The sequence below is a fragment of the Carettochelys insculpta genome, chromosome 5 (genome assembly GCF_033958435.1).
Source record: "Carettochelys insculpta isolate YL-2023 chromosome 5, ASM3395843v1, whole genome shotgun sequence".
NCBI classification, from domain to species: domain Eukaryota; kingdom Metazoa; phylum Chordata; order Testudines; family Carettochelyidae; genus Carettochelys; species Carettochelys insculpta.
In genome coordinates this window covers 9851707-9868035 of record NC_134141.1, presented here as the reverse complement: position 1 = coordinate 9868035, position 16329 = coordinate 9851707, and the positions used below count along the sequence as shown (strand labels likewise).

The 16329-nt window shown below is 41.7% G+C and overlaps 1 long non-coding RNA gene across 3 annotated transcripts in view; it reads left to right on the top strand.

Moving 5' to 3' along the window:
• LOC142013359 (uncharacterized) overlaps positions 1-16329 on the top strand; it is an 80843-nt gene that overhangs the window by 30164 nt on the left and 34350 nt on the right. For all 3 annotated transcript variants that reach the window (XR_012645616.1, XR_012645615.1, XR_012645617.1), the window contains one exon: positions 10692-14632. This is a non-coding gene — a long non-coding RNA (uncharacterized LOC142013359). The remainder of the gene's footprint in view (positions 1-10691; positions 14633-16329) is intronic.

Below are 16329 nucleotides of genomic sequence, written 5' to 3'. Positions count from 1 at the left end.
GCAGCATGTTTTGAATAATAGCCTTTTCAGAAATCCGTGTTAGCACCAGAAATTCCCTGGAAGTTTAAGAATGGTTAAGTAAGCTATGTGTGATTATATGGAGAGTGAAAGATTGATTGGATGTTGGTATGGGAGTAATTCTTGAAATTGAAACTAAAAGGAAGTAGTTACTGAGGATACAAAAAAAACTGCAACAACATGATAGTGAAGGAAATGGAGGTGAGTTGAATCTAAAGGACAGAGTGAAATAGAGACTAGACAAAGAAGAGATTCTAGATAGAAAGTTAAGATTAAAAAAAAAGACAATTTCCAGTGGGAGCTAGGGGACCACAACACCAGTGCCCATCAAGCTAGCAGCTAGACATAGATAAGGAAAGGAGAGAAATGGTAACAAAAACCTTAAATATGGTGAATAGTAACAGAGAGGAAGCCATGCTAGTCTATACACTATCAAAACAAAAAGCAGTCAAGTAGCACTTTAAAGACTAGCAAAATAGTTTATTAAGCGAGCTTTCGTGGGACAGACCCACTTCTTCAGACCATAGCCAGACCAGAACAGACTCAATATTTAAGGCACAGAGAACCAAAAACAGTAAGCAAGGGGGACAAATCAGAAAAAGATAATCAAGGTGAGCAAATCAGAGAGTGGGGGGTGGGAGGGAAGGTCAAGAATTAGATTGAGCCAAGTATGCAGGCAAGCCCCTATAGTGACTCAGAAAGTTCCCATCACGATTTAAACCATGTGTTAATGTGTCGAATTTGAATGTAAAAGCCAGCTCAGCTGTTTCCCTTTCCAGAATGGTGCAATAATTCTTCTTCAGTAACACACATACCTTTAGGTCATTGACAGAATGCCCCATTCCATTAAAATGTTGTCTAACTGGTTTGTGGATCTGGAGTGTTTTGATGTCTGTTTTGTGCCCATTGACCCTTTCTCTAAGGAAGTTAGAAGTCTGTCCAATATACAAAGCATCCGGGCATTGTTGGCACATGATGGCATATATGATGTTAGTAGAGGAGCATGAGAAAGTGCCCGTGATTCTGTGAGTAACCTGATTAGGTCCAGTGATGGTATTTCCAGAGAAGATATGTGGACAAAGCTGGCAGCGGGCTTTGTTACAGGGAAAGGTTCCAGGACTGGTATTCCTGGGGTATACACTGTGGCTGTTAGTGAGGATCCTCATGAGGTTGGGAGGTTGTCTGTAGGAGAGAACAGGCATGTCACCGCGGGCCTTCTGGAGTGTGGCATCCTGATTAAGGATAGGTTGTAGGTCTTTAATAATTTGTTGCAATGGTCTGAGTTGGGGGCTGTAGGTGATGACCAGTGGTGTTCTGTTCTTGGCCGATCTTGGAGTAGCTGGTCTCTGGGTATTTGTCTGGCCCTGTTGATTTGTTTTTTTACTTCTCCTGGTGGGTAATTCAGGTTTATGAATATTTGGTAAAGTTCTTGTAGTTTTTGGTCTCTGTCAGTTGGATCAAATGTGATTGTACCTAAGAGCTTGACTGTAAATAATGGATCTAGTCACATGTGCAGGATGGAAACTGCAAGGGTGTAGATAAGTATAGCGATCAGTAGGTTTTCAGTACAGTGTGGTACTGATCAGGCCATCCTTGATTAGTACTGTAGTGTCCAGGAAATGTATCTCTTGCATGTTGTAATTGAGGAACCTGGAACCTTTCCCTGCAACAAAGCCCGCATAGCATACAATATACATGTGGCAACAATGCCCAGATGCTTTGTATATTGGACAGACTTCTAACTCCCTTAGATTCAACTCACCTCCATTTCCTTCACTATCATGTTGTTGCAGTTTTTTTGTATCCTCAGTAACTACTTCCTTTTACTTTCAATTTCAAGAATTACTCCCATACCAACATCCAATCAATCTTTCACTCTCCATATAATCACACATAGCTTACTTAACCATTCTTAAACTTCCAGGGAATTTCTGGTGCTAACACAGATTTCTGAAAAGGCTATTATTCAAAACATGCTGCTTGAAGCAGAAACCCATTGCAAATATTTAATGGGTGGGCATCAAAGGTAGATTGTTATTTCTGAAATTAAATCTTGTGTAAGACAAACCATTTGTGCTAAGAAAGACGCCATATGCAAGGACAAAAATGAAAGTATATTTTTGTCAACTGAAAAGAATCAGCCCTTTAGAGTTCTGAAATGTGTACAAAAGTACCTGATTGAGACTCTCATTATCTTTTAAGGAGAGTGGGGTAATTGTATGTCTTTAGGTGTCTCGGGTAGATTGGGAAGGACGTCATTGCAATTTATACAAGGAAAGGAAGGAATTCTTAGCCATCTACCCTATTTTACAAAAACTAGGTGAAAGAAATGTGTATTTGAAACTGCATTGTCAAGTCATTTTAAAATAGTTTCTACCTCTTCTATTGATTGTTTTATATATTGAAATAAAATTTCTTTCCCTAGTTGTTTTGTCCTTAACCTTTATAGACCATTGATTTTTTTGGCCGTGTTTGCAATGGAGCTTGAAATTACTTTGTGTCTTGCATGTGCCTCTCCATAATTGAAGGTAGCAAAACACCTGGCCAAGGGAGTGACCAATGCTAGCCTAGGATCTTTTTTCAGTGAGCCCTGCTGCTGAATCAGGGTTGCCAACTTTCTACTTGTACAAAAAAATGGCCACAACCCCCACCTCCTCTGAGAGCCTTCCCTCCCTGTTTCTGAGACCCTGCCCACTGCTCATTCCAACTCTCCCTCTGTCACTTCACTCTGCCCTCCCTCCCTCATTTTCTCCAGAATAGCTCTAGAGGTTGAGGTATCTAGCTGTGGGTAGGGCCAGGGACAAGGGTTTGGCATACATGATGGAGCTCTGGGCTGGGGCTAGAGATGTGGGCTTTGGTTTATGGGAGGGAACTCTGGGCTGAGAGTGTGGGAAGATGAAGAGGCTCTGGCCTGGGGTTGCAGTTTTCAGAGTGTGGTGGGGGATGGAAGAGTTTAGGGGTGCAGTAAGGTGCTCTAGACAAGGACTGAAGGGTTTAAAAAGTGGGAGGGGAATCAGGGTTTGGGCATGAAGTTGGGATAAGGAGCTGTACTCAGGTTTTAGGTAGTGTCCATCTCAGGCATCTCATCACTCTTCAAGCTCCTACACAGAGGCTGTGTGCATTCCCACCCCCCTCCCCAGGCACCACCTCCACTCAGTAGATAATATGGAGATATACCTCATAGGGTCTGGAAGGGACCTCAGGAGACCATCAAGTCCCATCCCCCGCCTTCATGGCAGGACCTGTCACCATTCTTGGAAGGTTTTTTTTAACTGATTCCCCAGACTCTCAAAGGATCCCTCAAGGACTGAGCTCACAACCCTGAGTTTACATAGCCAATTCTCAAACCACTGATCTATCCCTCTCACTCTCCCATCGGCCACAGTTCCCAGCCAAAGGGGGTGGCAAAGCCAGTTCTTGGGGTAGGGACACCAATCTGATTAGCTTCTATGACGAGGTAACAAGCTCTGTGGACATGGGGACGTCAGTGGGTGTGATATACCTTGACTTCAGCAAGGCTTCTGATACGGTCTCCCACAACATTCTTGTCCATAAGTTAAGGAAATATGGATTGGATCCTTGGACTATAAGATGGATAGAAAGCTGGGTGGTGGTCAATGGCTCATATCTGGATGGCAGTCTGTTTCAAGTGGAGTGCTGCAAGGTTCTGGGGCCGGTGTTATTCAACATCTTTATTAATGACCTGGATGAGGGCCTGAATTGCACCCTCAGCAAGTTTGCGGATGACACAAAACTCGGGGCAGAGGTAGATTCATTGGAGGGTAGAGAGAGAATCCAGAGGGACCTGAATAAATTGGAGGACTGGGACAAAAGAAATTTGATGCGGTTCAATAAGGAGAAGTGTAGAATCCTGCACCTGGGGACAGAAGAATCCCAAGCACTGTTACAGGCTGGGGACCGACTGGCTCAGCAGCAGTATGATGGAAAGGGACCTAGGGGTTATGGTGGATGAAAGGCTGGATATGAGTAAACAGTGTGTCCTTGTAGCCAAGAAGCTAACGACATACTAGGGTGCATTAGGAGGAGCATTTTGAGCAGACCTAGGCTACGTCTACACGTGCACACTACATCGAAATAGCTTATTTCGATGTAGCAACATCGAAATAGTCTATTTCGATGAATAACGTCTACACGTCCTCCAGGGCTGGCAACGTCGACGTTCAACTTCGACGTTGGGCAGCACCACATCGAAATAGGCGCTGCGAGGGAACGTCTACACGCCAAAGTAGCACACATCGAAATAAGGGTGCCAGGAACAGCTGCAGACAGGGTCACAGGGCAGAATCAACAGCAAGCCGCTCCCTTAAAGGGCCCCTCCCAGACACAGTTGCACTAAACAACACAAGATCCACAGAGCCGACAACTGATTGCAGACCCTGTGCATGCAGTATGGATCCCCAGCTGCGGCAGCAGCAGCCAGAAGCCCTGGGCTAAGGGCTGCTGCACACGATGACCATAGAGCCCCGCAGGGGCTGGAGAGAGAGCGTCTCTCAACCCCTCAGCTGATGGTCGCCATGGCGGACCCCACTATTTCGATGGTGCGGGACGCAGATCGTCTACACGTGCCGTACTTCGACGTTCAACTTCGAAGTAGGGCGCTATTCCCATCCCATCATGGGGTTAGCGACTTCGACATCTCGCCACCTAACGTCGATTTCAACTTCGAAATAGCGCCCAACACGTGTAGCCGTGACGGGCACTATTTCGAAGTTGGCACCGCTACTTTGAAGTAGCGTGCACGTGTAGACACGGCCCTAGAGAAGTAGTTATTCTTCTTTATTCGGCACAAGGGTCTGGAGCACAAGACCTATGAGGATAGGCTGAGGGATTTGGGCTTGTTTAGTTTACAGAAGAGAAGACTTAGGGGTGATTTAATAGCAGCCTTCAACTTCCTGAAGGGGAGCTCTAAAAAGGAGGGTGAGAAGCTGTTCTCAGTGGTGTCAGATGGCAGAACAAGGAGTAATGGTCTGAAGTTGAAGAGGGAGAGGCGTAGATTAGATATTAGGAGAAACTACTTCACCAGGAGGGTGGTGAAGCATTGGAATGCACTGCCTAGAGAGGTGGTGAATTCTCCATCCCTTGAGGTTTTTAAGTCCTGACTGGACAAGGTCCTGGCTGGGATGACTTAGTGGGGGTTGATCCTGCTTGAAGCAGGGGACTGGACTAGATGACCTCCTGAGGTCCCTTCCAGCCCTGTGATTCTGTGTGTGGAGCCCTCTGGCTGCCCCTGTGTGTAGGAGCCAGAGGGGAAACATGCCTCTGCCTCCAGGAGCAATAGTAGGCAGGGAGCCTGCTTTAGTCCTGTTGCACTTCAGAATAGACTTTTAACAGCCCAGTCAGCAATGCATCTCTCAGAGACAGAGGGTCTAGATGGTGCTTGGTCCTGCCATGAGGGCACAGGGACCAGACTCGATGCCCTCTCCAGGTCTTTCCTGTTCTGGTGTTCTATGATTCTGCTGAGATGACGATAGGGCTAAACCTCTGTAACTCTTCTCAAGCAGTGGTGGTGATTAGTCATGTTTGGTTCTCATAGTCCCCCATGTCTGCCTGGGTGCTTCACTCAGATCCATGTAACTCTGTAAATAAGAACAGAGCTTGTCCATCTTGTCACGAGGGCACATGGAGATGATGTGGTGGGGAGGCAGGGCACCTTTGCAGCCAAGTAGAAAAATCCAAGCACACTGTCTGGAGTTCATCCCTGACTGAGTGATCCTTAATGGGACTGAACTACACAGCATGGCCGTTGCTACACTGCCACGAATCTTTGAAATAACCATGGTAATGGCCATTTTGAAGATTACCAATGAGACGCTGAATTGAATATTCAGTGCCTCATCAGCATGCTCACGCTTCCGGCTGCAGTGCTTTGAAAGCACCGCTTTCGAACACCTACGGCGCAGCTGCATGGGGGTCCTTTTCGAAAGGCCCCTGCACATTTCAAAATTCCCTTGTTCCCTTCAGCTGAGGGGAATAAGGAATTTTGAAATGTGTGGGGTCCTTTCAAAAAGGACCCCCCATGTCGCCACGCTGAGCTGCGAACGTTTGAAAGCCGTGGCCAGAGGCGTGTGGATACTAATGCGGCGCTCATTTCAGTGCCTCCTTAATAATCTTCAAAATGGCCATTAGCATGGCTATTTTGAAGATTTGTGCCAGTGTAGACATGGCCCATGGGTCAAAGAGAGATTCTATCTGACAGCCATAAATTGAAGCTGTCAAATAATGGCAGCAAAGCCAGTTGGTTAAAGATCCCCCCATCATAGGCTGTGGCCACACTAGCCTCCTTTCTTCGGAGGGGGCATGGTAATGAGGCACTTTGGCAGATGTTAATGAGACACTGCCATGAATATGCAGTGCTTCATTAGAATACTAGCGTCTGCACACGCTTTGAAAGTGCTGCTTCCTAAATGCGCACTGCCCATGTAGCCAGGTGCCTTTCAGAGCAAACCCCTGATTTTGAAAGCCCCTTCTTCCCCTTTGGTTTTGGGAGGAAGGAGCTTTAGAAACCAGGAGGGTCATTTTGAAAGGCCCCTGGCAATATCGGTGGCATGCGTTTTGAAAGCAGCACTTTTGAAGCGTGCATGGATGCCATTATGCTAATAAGCTGCTTTATATTCATCAAAGCGCCTCATTAGCGTCTGCCGAAGTGCCTCATTACTACGGCTCCTCCAAAAGGAGGGGCAAGTGTGGCCACAGCCATAGTGTGGTGTAAAAAGGAGAGGTGGTGTGAGCGAGAAAGCAAGAGCCTATCACCCTCCGATGATAAGCCCCTTCCTTGGCTTCTCTGCTCCCACTGGCAGGTGAACAGAGTTTGCTTCCATATTCCTTGAGCTACTGTAATCCAAACCCTCTCCTTGGTAATACCCATCCTTCATACCTTCCTCCTCTTCCACACCCATCCCAACTATCCCTGCATGCTGGTCAAAGAGAGATCATGTCCGATGGCAGCACAGGTAGTGCTTTAGAGCTGATCCCATCTTTTTTAGTGGTTTGTGATGAGAAACCTCGACTTTTTTTGGGCCAGGCCTACAAGCGTTAACAAAACTTGTGTCAAGTGAATAATTTGGGGCAAGTTTGCTTTAAAAAAGTGTTAGTTTCCTAATTTGGTGTGTGTGCTGATTCCTTCAAGATGTGAATCACTTATACAAAGCCCTGTACCTTGGCGATTAAATTCTGATGTTCCCTAAAGGTTTGGTTCCAGAAAGGCTACTCAAGGGTAGTACCCTCATTTACACGTCTATTAAAGATCAAAGCATTATTTCACACATTTCTCACTTTCAAACCTCCTGCTGCTCATTAAAGATTTGCTTTTGCAGGCTGATTTTATAGCATTGTATTATAGGAAGAGAAAGGTATAATGTTGGGAGAGACAGCAAAATAAAACATGTTTAACTCAGAAGAAAATATGAAAATCATGATATGCAATTGTACTTTTCAGCTACCATGTAGTAAAAATGTAACAATGTGATAAATGAAGAAGGCTCTCTGAAGGTCCTTGTTAGAATTCAAAAGGAAAGATTTGCATAACTCTCTGGCTCTGATGAAGTTATTCTTCTGCTTAGATCCTGCTAAGTCACTCATGTCAAAAAGATGACTTACCCTTGTGACTCCCAGACAACCATTTGTATTTTAATTTAATTTATTTTTGTCTTTGAAATATACCAGATTTCAGCAGGTATTAAAAAAACAAAAAGTGTGTCCTTGGACAGTATCTCATGTCAATGGTACAAAAGCACAGCATGAGGTTGCATGTAATATTAAGGAACAGTATTAGAATAGCTAAGTGGTTATATTGCTAAAGTTGCTTTCTCTCTTATTCGTTCACTTTAGAAAGTTCTGCTATGTATCTTCCCCAGTCCAATTCTGGAGTGTTTTCCTATTACTGATAGAAAGATAAAGTAGCTGTATGTAGCTGTAGATCAAGCATTTTTATTTCAAATAACTGACACTTATTTCTCAGCCCTTCTATTTGCAAATACACTAACCCCCCGGAATACTGAATTGATCACAGGCTATGGCACAAAATGTTCAGAGTCATTCCGGGTCAATTTTCCCTTTAATGACTTTCCCACTGACCTCAGTGGAAGTTGCATGTGTGAAACTAAGGCCAGGTCTACACCAGACATTAAAGTTGATTATAGATATGCAGGTCTAGCTATGGCAATTGCATAGCTAGAATTGACTAATCTACAGTCAATTTACTTATCTGACCTCCCTTACTCCTCACGATATTGAGGAATATAGGGGTCAACTACCAACCCTGCATAATTCAATTTTGTGTATCCCCACTATGCATGCAAAAGCGAATCCCAGACTATCGACTCTGACCCAGTTGATCTTTGGTGTAGCGAAGGCATACCCTGGAGTCCCTTTGTTTGGAAAAGGAGTAGGAGGGAGGGACTGTGATTGGTCTGTATCAACTGAAGGTCAACTGTATCACTGGCTATAGTGAAAGCCAAGCCAGGCACTACAACTGAAAGACCAAGACTGTGGCTACACTAATCCCTGCCTTTTGAAAGGGGGATACTAATGAACCACTTTGGCAGACGCTAATGAGGAGCTGCCATGAATATGCAGCATCTCGTTAGCATAGTGGCGGCCATGCGCATTTTGAAAGTGCCACTTTTGAAATGCATGTTGCTTGTGTAGATGGGCCTTTCAAAAGGAGCCCCCCAGACTTTGAAAGCCCCTTTTTCCTAAAACCAAATAGGAAGAAGGAACTTTCAAAGTCCGGAGGTCCTTTTGAAAGTCCCATCTACACGAGCAGTGTGTGTTTTGAAAGCAGCACTTTTGAAATGTGCGAGGCCACTATTATGCTAATGAGGTGCTGCATATTCATGCAGGTGCTCATTAGCATCTGCCAAAGTGGCTTATTTTCATCCCCCTGTCGAAAGGCAGGGGCTAGTGTAGGCACGGCCCAAGAGAGAAGTAGATGTTAATAACCATATTTATAAGGGATCAAAATGACAAAGTAGCCCTTTTAAATACTGTAGAATCGACCTGAGTAATTCAGTGATGCAAAACATTATTGGAATAAAGGAATAGCCATTTCTACCAATAAAAGTGCAGATATAATTATGGTAGTTAGGTGAACAAGTTCTGAAGTATATGAAGTTTTATGCTACAGGCTATACAACTAATCTTCAGTAGCTGTTAGGGAGAGTCTGTTCTCCCAGAAAAGTATGGCAAACAGTAAAGTATGGCAAATCTAATGTCACTGAAATTTCTTGCATGAGTAAATGTAAGCAGGTGCTTAAGTGTTGCAGACTCCGAAATGGAAATAGCATTGTTCCTCACAGTCCTCTCACCAGGATGTGAGAAAAATGGAAAGCTCATCTGCTCCAGAGCATCAGTACTTTTATTTTAAAAGAAATTTGAGCAGAGAGTCAAAGACTTGCTGAACCACAAGCTTTTTAATAGTTAATATTTTAATCTAAGGTAGTTTAATGCTGATATAATGGGATGGGAGGGTCAACTCTGAAGTGGTTTAAGCACACATGACCCAGAGCCTCAAAGTTCTTTAGTTATCTAACTCCCACTGAAATCACTGATCTGCGCCTTGGGAGCCTTTGTCATTTAGCCACTTTTGAAATTCCCATTCTATAACAGCAGTAGCCCTTGCTGGTGTTACATTTCAGAACTAAGGTTAGACCATAAAAGCCATTTCCGCATTAACATTACTGTATAAATGATCAATGTTAAGTTTCTACACTGGTTAGAGATAGCAAATCAGGATAGGAGAAAAAATAAGTAATTTCCCACCTTTGATCTGACGCAGACCTTTGTAGCTTCTTGCTTATTTTGAAATTGGCATGGTCCTGTCAAGCTTAAACAGTCAGTAGAAGTGAAATTGTAACAAATATGAAACAGTTTTACATAATGATTATTCTTCATGAAATTATAAAATATCATATAATTTTATATATACTGATGGGAGAGAGGGAATATTCTGCCCAATTAATTATCTTATCTGAGGCATTCTCCTTGGAACTCACACGGCCTCAGGCTGAAGTTTCTGCTGGCAGGAAAAAGAAAATAAATACACCCACAAGAAAACTTGTTGAAAAAACTTTTTCAAAAGGTGAAAGAAGCAAAAAGGAAGGAAAAAACTACACCAGCTGACTGACATTCTTTGTTGTTGTTATTTTTTTTTTATTTTCAGACCCCCATTCATATTCTTTCGTCTTCTCTTTCATGTTCTTCCTCTTACACACACACACACGTGTGTGTGTATCCCAGAAGGAGTATTTTATATATGTATTTATACCAATTTCTGCAGACAGTATAATCAGTAGATGATTCAAAGAATTGGTAATGGGATAATAACTTACACATAACTTGCTTGAAATCCGGACTAAGCCATTAGTTTTTAATGGTGAACAGTGAGAATCACTCAGGAGAATTTGTCCCCGCACCCATGCTAAGGATTCACCCTTGAGCAGGGTAGGAGGATGAAGCACATGAAAGAAAAGACTTGGGATAAGGTAGTGGTGGTGGGAGCTTGAGGCCCTATAGTTAGGGGACTAAGCCCCCTCACCTCTCCAAAAGGCCTCTCTGTGGCCCCTGTTTTGTAAAAGGGGGAAAACAAGGTCAATTGTGGAAGTCCGAAGACCAACCGTTGAGAACCTGTTTTGTGTGAATTCTTGTTTTCCCAGGAAGTAGAGACATTTTGAGTCAAATCACCTTTCAGTCTGGAGAAGACCATCTCTGAGGTGAAACGGACACTGGAGCTGCCTCTCTAGACTGCAGGCGTAAGAGATCCATCACTTATCATGACACTGCATCTGGCAAAGGCAGCAACAGGGAGGTTAAGAGAGATGTCTAGAAATCAAACCAGTAACACAAGAAAAAACATATCTTAACAGCCTTCTGTTTTCAGCTACTTTTGATCTGAAGGTATTTCCTTAACATGCATATGCGTTAGATGAAACTATCATTAGATCCCAACCTGAGAGCGGGTGTGTGGGGAAAAAAAAAGTGTGAGAAACCAAATGAAAACTCATAGCAGAGGGAAGAATCCGTAAAGCAAACCATCTGCACAGATCTGAGGGGATATTATGGCAAGTGTCACAGCTAAAAGACTGTATATCTTACCAAGGTGGGTTGCAAGCTGCTGGATTGCATTTTTTATATTCGACACTTTTAAGACTATGTCTGCACTAGAAGCATCTGTCAACATCCTCCCCCAATGAGGAATACAGGGATGCCAACACGTTTATCCATGTAACAAAAATTCTGCAATTTGTCATCTCTGCACTTCCACACAATGAGCCTTTTAGCCTTAAGCAATGCCTTGCCTCTCATTATAGAGCATGAGCGTTCTTCAGTCTACCAGGCATGCTCTAAAGCAGGGGAGAGTAATGTCTGAAAAGATGCCATAGGTGTGAAAAATAGATCCTTTGATAAAACAATGAATTATTAAATAGGAAGAACATAGGCACCTTGACACGATTCCAAGATGATCTCTGCAGAAGCTACTAGCAGTAAGAGAAGAGTGCTTCATCTTCTAGCAGTTTCTCTGTTAGCTGGAGTTTCTGAAGATATGCTTTTTCTAATTGACAACTGTAGTATTTTATGTTGCTTTTTCTCCAGCAGTGTATTCTGGCAAAGCAACAGGCTTTTTGAGGGGAAACACAATATTCCTGGTGTATTTGAAAGGAGGAAACATTGCTTTGGATTCAGGTCAACAAACATGACCTTGGAGGAGTTTTGCAGAAAGTTAGACCACAGGCAGTTCTGATTAAATAATAAAGAGTGGAAACCTCACTGTGTTGAGGTCAATGGGAGTTTGAGACCAATAAATGTGGGATTTCACCTACAGAATCTTTCACCACTACCTTGCTCGTCTACCCATTTACAGTAGTGAGAAGTGTACTTGAAATGCTACCTGTTCCAAATGGGACAGTAATTTGAAGTAGGATTGGTCTGACCCAATGGAACTGCTATGCATATACAAAATGAGCAAAACCAGATTTTTTTTTTTTTTAGTTTTGTATTGGAACCTATGGATCAGCCCTTCAGTTGACATAAACTGATGCATTTCCATTGAAATCAAAGGATCTGCTAATTTCCAGCGGCTAAGATTCTGCCACAGTTTTTGTGACAGGTGTTTTCCTGGTAATGTTTTTGCCTTACGAATAAATGTGCTTGCTTAAAGAGAGCTGTATGGATAACTGGCACACACCCCCATCATAGCCTTTGGAGAGAAAGCAAAGTCCACATACTGGCTTTTAGGTAGATCAGTTTGTTGGCGATATCACAGAACGCCACACAGCCTTAAAAAACAAACCAGTTAGGAGGGAAAGATGCAGAGCACCACCCAAGAAGGTGGCAACTAGGAACATGAAAGCTCTAGTGGGTGCCTTTGAGAGGCAACAGAGAAAGGATCATAGGCACAGTTACGTTGAAAATGGGACAGGTTTGACCTGACATTCCTCAGAAAATATTCCTGACAACTGGCTGATAGAGCTACTGCCTGTTTGTATCTTACAACAGAAATGAGTAACTCAGGATAGGCCAGCTCAGTATTTAGTTAAAATTTTGCTCCAAACTGGAAATAAAATAAAACCAACTTTGTTTTGAGGTTGAAAAAATGTGGGTTAAAACATTAATGGCAAGCTAAGCTCAATCATTTAACCTACCGGACGCATCCTATGGAACTGGAGAGGAAGTTCAGTGACATTGAAACCAATCAAACAAAAACTCTCTGTATTTCCTGCTAGTTTGTGCCTAATATCTGACTTCTAAGATTACACCCATATTTGAAGTGCAATTCAGAATTCCCAGCAGTTTTAAAGGGAGCAAGGTTTTACCCATGAAGTGCGCAATAATATAAAAACCATATTCTATGCTGCATTTGGAGAGCCCTCACAATTTTAAGCAATGTATAATCTAATTTGAATTCCACTGATTATATTTCCTTTTATCATTAGACAAACAAACCTCTTGAACCAAACGGGTCAGAGGTGGAGGTGTGGTTATTTTTGAATTCATATATGTATTTGAATTTTGCATGTTGGTCAAATCTGTTGTCAATTTCTCTCACTGTAAGCTGCCTATAGTTGTCTCAGCTGTGACAACTGAATTTCGAAGACATTCTAGTTAGTTTAGGAGTACAAAGCCCCACAGAAAACAAATGGGTCCTGTGCTCCTAATGCTCTTAGGAATTTTTGAAAAATCCAACCCCATACAACATATTCACAAAGTGTGAAAAGAATAAAAAAAAAAAACCCTGCATCTCTCTCTCTCTCTTTCTTTTGTAAAATGCTTTAAGATCTGTGAATAAAGACCTCTATATAAGAGCTAAGTAACGTCACTACAGTTGTTGTTTACTGTTATGTTTTCTGCTGAAATTTGGCTTCTGTAATGAGATGTACATATGGTGAAACAGATGTGTTGAGTTTATGGGCATCAAGTGTTTTTGGCTGTCTATCCTCAGTAATGAAAAAGTCCCCTACAAAGATTATTCCCAATGAGCAAGAATGAAAAGCAATGCGCTTCTGCTTTTCATATGAGGTTATAAATTTACCTCGGCAAATGAAAGAAGAGTTTTTAAACTGAGCCGAAAGTTTGATAAAGCCCTAGGTCATGGCTGTGGGTATACAGCTTCAATAAATTTGGGACTATCCTATTTTTCAGTCCATAATCCTGTGTTCTCCTGTGTATGAAGAATAGGAGATAAAGGATCTCATTTGGTCCAACAACCCAGAATATCCATAGCTGGAAGATATCTGAGTCGCCAAACAGCCAATTACAGCTTGCTATAAGAGGAAAATAACCTAACTATGTTAGCAAGCCTGCTCCAACATCTATTATATCTTATAATTCAAGCATCCAGAAGTGTTGTTTTAGTCTCTTCTGCTCTCTTTCCTTCATAGACTAGTGTATTTATTAAAAACATAAGCTCAGTAGACCTTGTTAAGAATTAACATGCAAAATTGTTTTCTAAAAGAATACGCTTCTAATGCACTGATTGCTATTTTTATTAATATTCTATTATTATTATTATTTATTATTAATCTAGTGATTACTATACACCTTGGTAAAAGATTTTGTTTATTCAATAGACAAAGGCATCAATTTAAAATCAATTACTGGATTTATTACTGGATAATGGTTAATATGTTGTTGTCTTGCATATATATAGTTTTAACTACATTCTTACATCATTTCACCCAATAAATTCAATCATCCAATCAAGGAAAAGAAAAAAAAGTGCCACCTAACCAATGAATAGCAATTTGATAGCCAGAATGAACAGTGAACTTGGTGAAAATAAAATCCAAGTAATCTTGAGAGTTTATCTCTTTTATTAACAGACAATAGTACAACAAAAGGTATAACCTCATCCACCTTGTCTCTCTAATGTCCTGGGACCAATGTAGCTAAAGCACTGAAAACAATATAGTGAAGACACAGCTTTCTGAGAAATAGCCTTTCTTTGTTTGAATTAATTGTATATTGTCTCAGAAATGTAACACATCCTCTGATTCCAGCTCAGTTCATAAAGTTGAATGGGGATCAACATTCTCCCTCTGGATATATTGATGACTTAAAAGAAAAAGCGAAAGATGTTGAAAGCCTTGTGCTGCAATCTGTAAGTAATGCAGAGCAAATATGTGTGCTAAGGCTATCTCCATATAGCCAAGTTATCTTGAAATAACAGCAGTTATTTTGCAATCACTTTGGCATCATCTAAATGATGAGAGTGCTATTTTGAAATTAATTTTAAATAATGGGTGCATTATTTTTAATCTGGTAAGCCTCATTTTGAAATAGGCCATAATGGGCTCTCATGGCACTATTTCAAAATAGTGCTATGGACCCGGAAATGCTCTTTTGAAACACCTGGGTGCTATTTTGAAAATAATTTTCCATCTGGATGTGTTATTTTGAAATGAGACATTTAAAGTATCCATTTAAAAATCTTGTTTTAAAATAGGGCTGTCATGCAGAAGTAGACTAATACCAGACTTTAACATGGCAGCTATAATTAAGCTAATGAGTTTTGATGACAAAACCCCAGTTTTGTCTACAAAATTAGGGGAGGGACCACACACAAAACGGGATTTGTCAACAGTATCATGACAAAACACAGCACAGTCACCAACAGTCTCCTGCCTCTCACAGGTGAGGAAGCGTGCCTTTTGTCAACAGGTCCTGTCAACAAAACAGCTGTGTGGACACTTGCGGTGGAGGGGGGAGGCTTCTCTTGACAGACAGGGCATCCAGGAGAATGGGCAGCCCTGTCTGCTGTACTTTTGGGTGCCTGTTTTATCGAGAGATCAGCTGGGCAGTCCAACCACTCTGTAGACAAAGCTGAGCACTCCTCCAACTGGCTTTTGTGTGTGGCTACACTCTGTCAACAAAAGTTTTGTCAGGAAATCTCTTCTGAGAGTGACTTCTGTCGACACATTACTGTAATGTAACCATAGCCGATATGGCTGGAGTTTATTCCAATGATATTAAATGAAAATTACCAGATCCTGTGTCCATTTGGCCTTACATTTCCTGTAAGGGGAGGCTGACGCTCTATAAAAAGATGTCATAATGTCGGGGATGGGGAGGAAGTGGCATTTTTTGCCAGATGCTCTGAATCTATCATATCTTGTCACGGTATAGTGATGTCATCAGCAAAATTAATGGAATTAATACATAAAATATAGAGGCAGCATTATGCAGGAAAATTCCAAGACTTCTGTCTTATTTTATAGATGCTTTTATTTTTCTTGAGTACACAACAACATTTTTTCTGCCTCATCTTTTTCTCTTCCTAATACAGGTCATTTTAGAAGGATTAGAGCAGTAAGTTATGTTCTTTATCAACAGCTTCCTTTTGCTTTTCTAATGAACAGCTGCTTTCATGATGGCATTTTTCAATCTTTATTACAGTCTTTCTTTTTTTCTGTCAAGATGCCCTTGATTTAGGTCCCTCACATCTAATCTTTGGTTGGTGTTAATTATTCCTGAACTTTATATTCAAGTGCTTGGAAGTGCTGTGCAGTGCATTCATTGGAAAACTACACTGACTCATTAGATGCAATTCGAGAAGGACTCTCATAAGCCTCAGTTCAGCAAAGCAGTTAAGGATGCATTCAAGTGCTGTGTTGAAAAGGAATGGAGAAACTACCGTATTAGCTAGAGATGTAGATTTATATTCACATGATGAACATTTTTGAAGACTTTTTGGATTATTAAAATACTGTTACATTTTTGAACATTAAAACATGTTAAATCATCATTAATTTGTGTATGAACTAAGAGTGACATTTTTTTTCAGTTCCTTCACTTCAG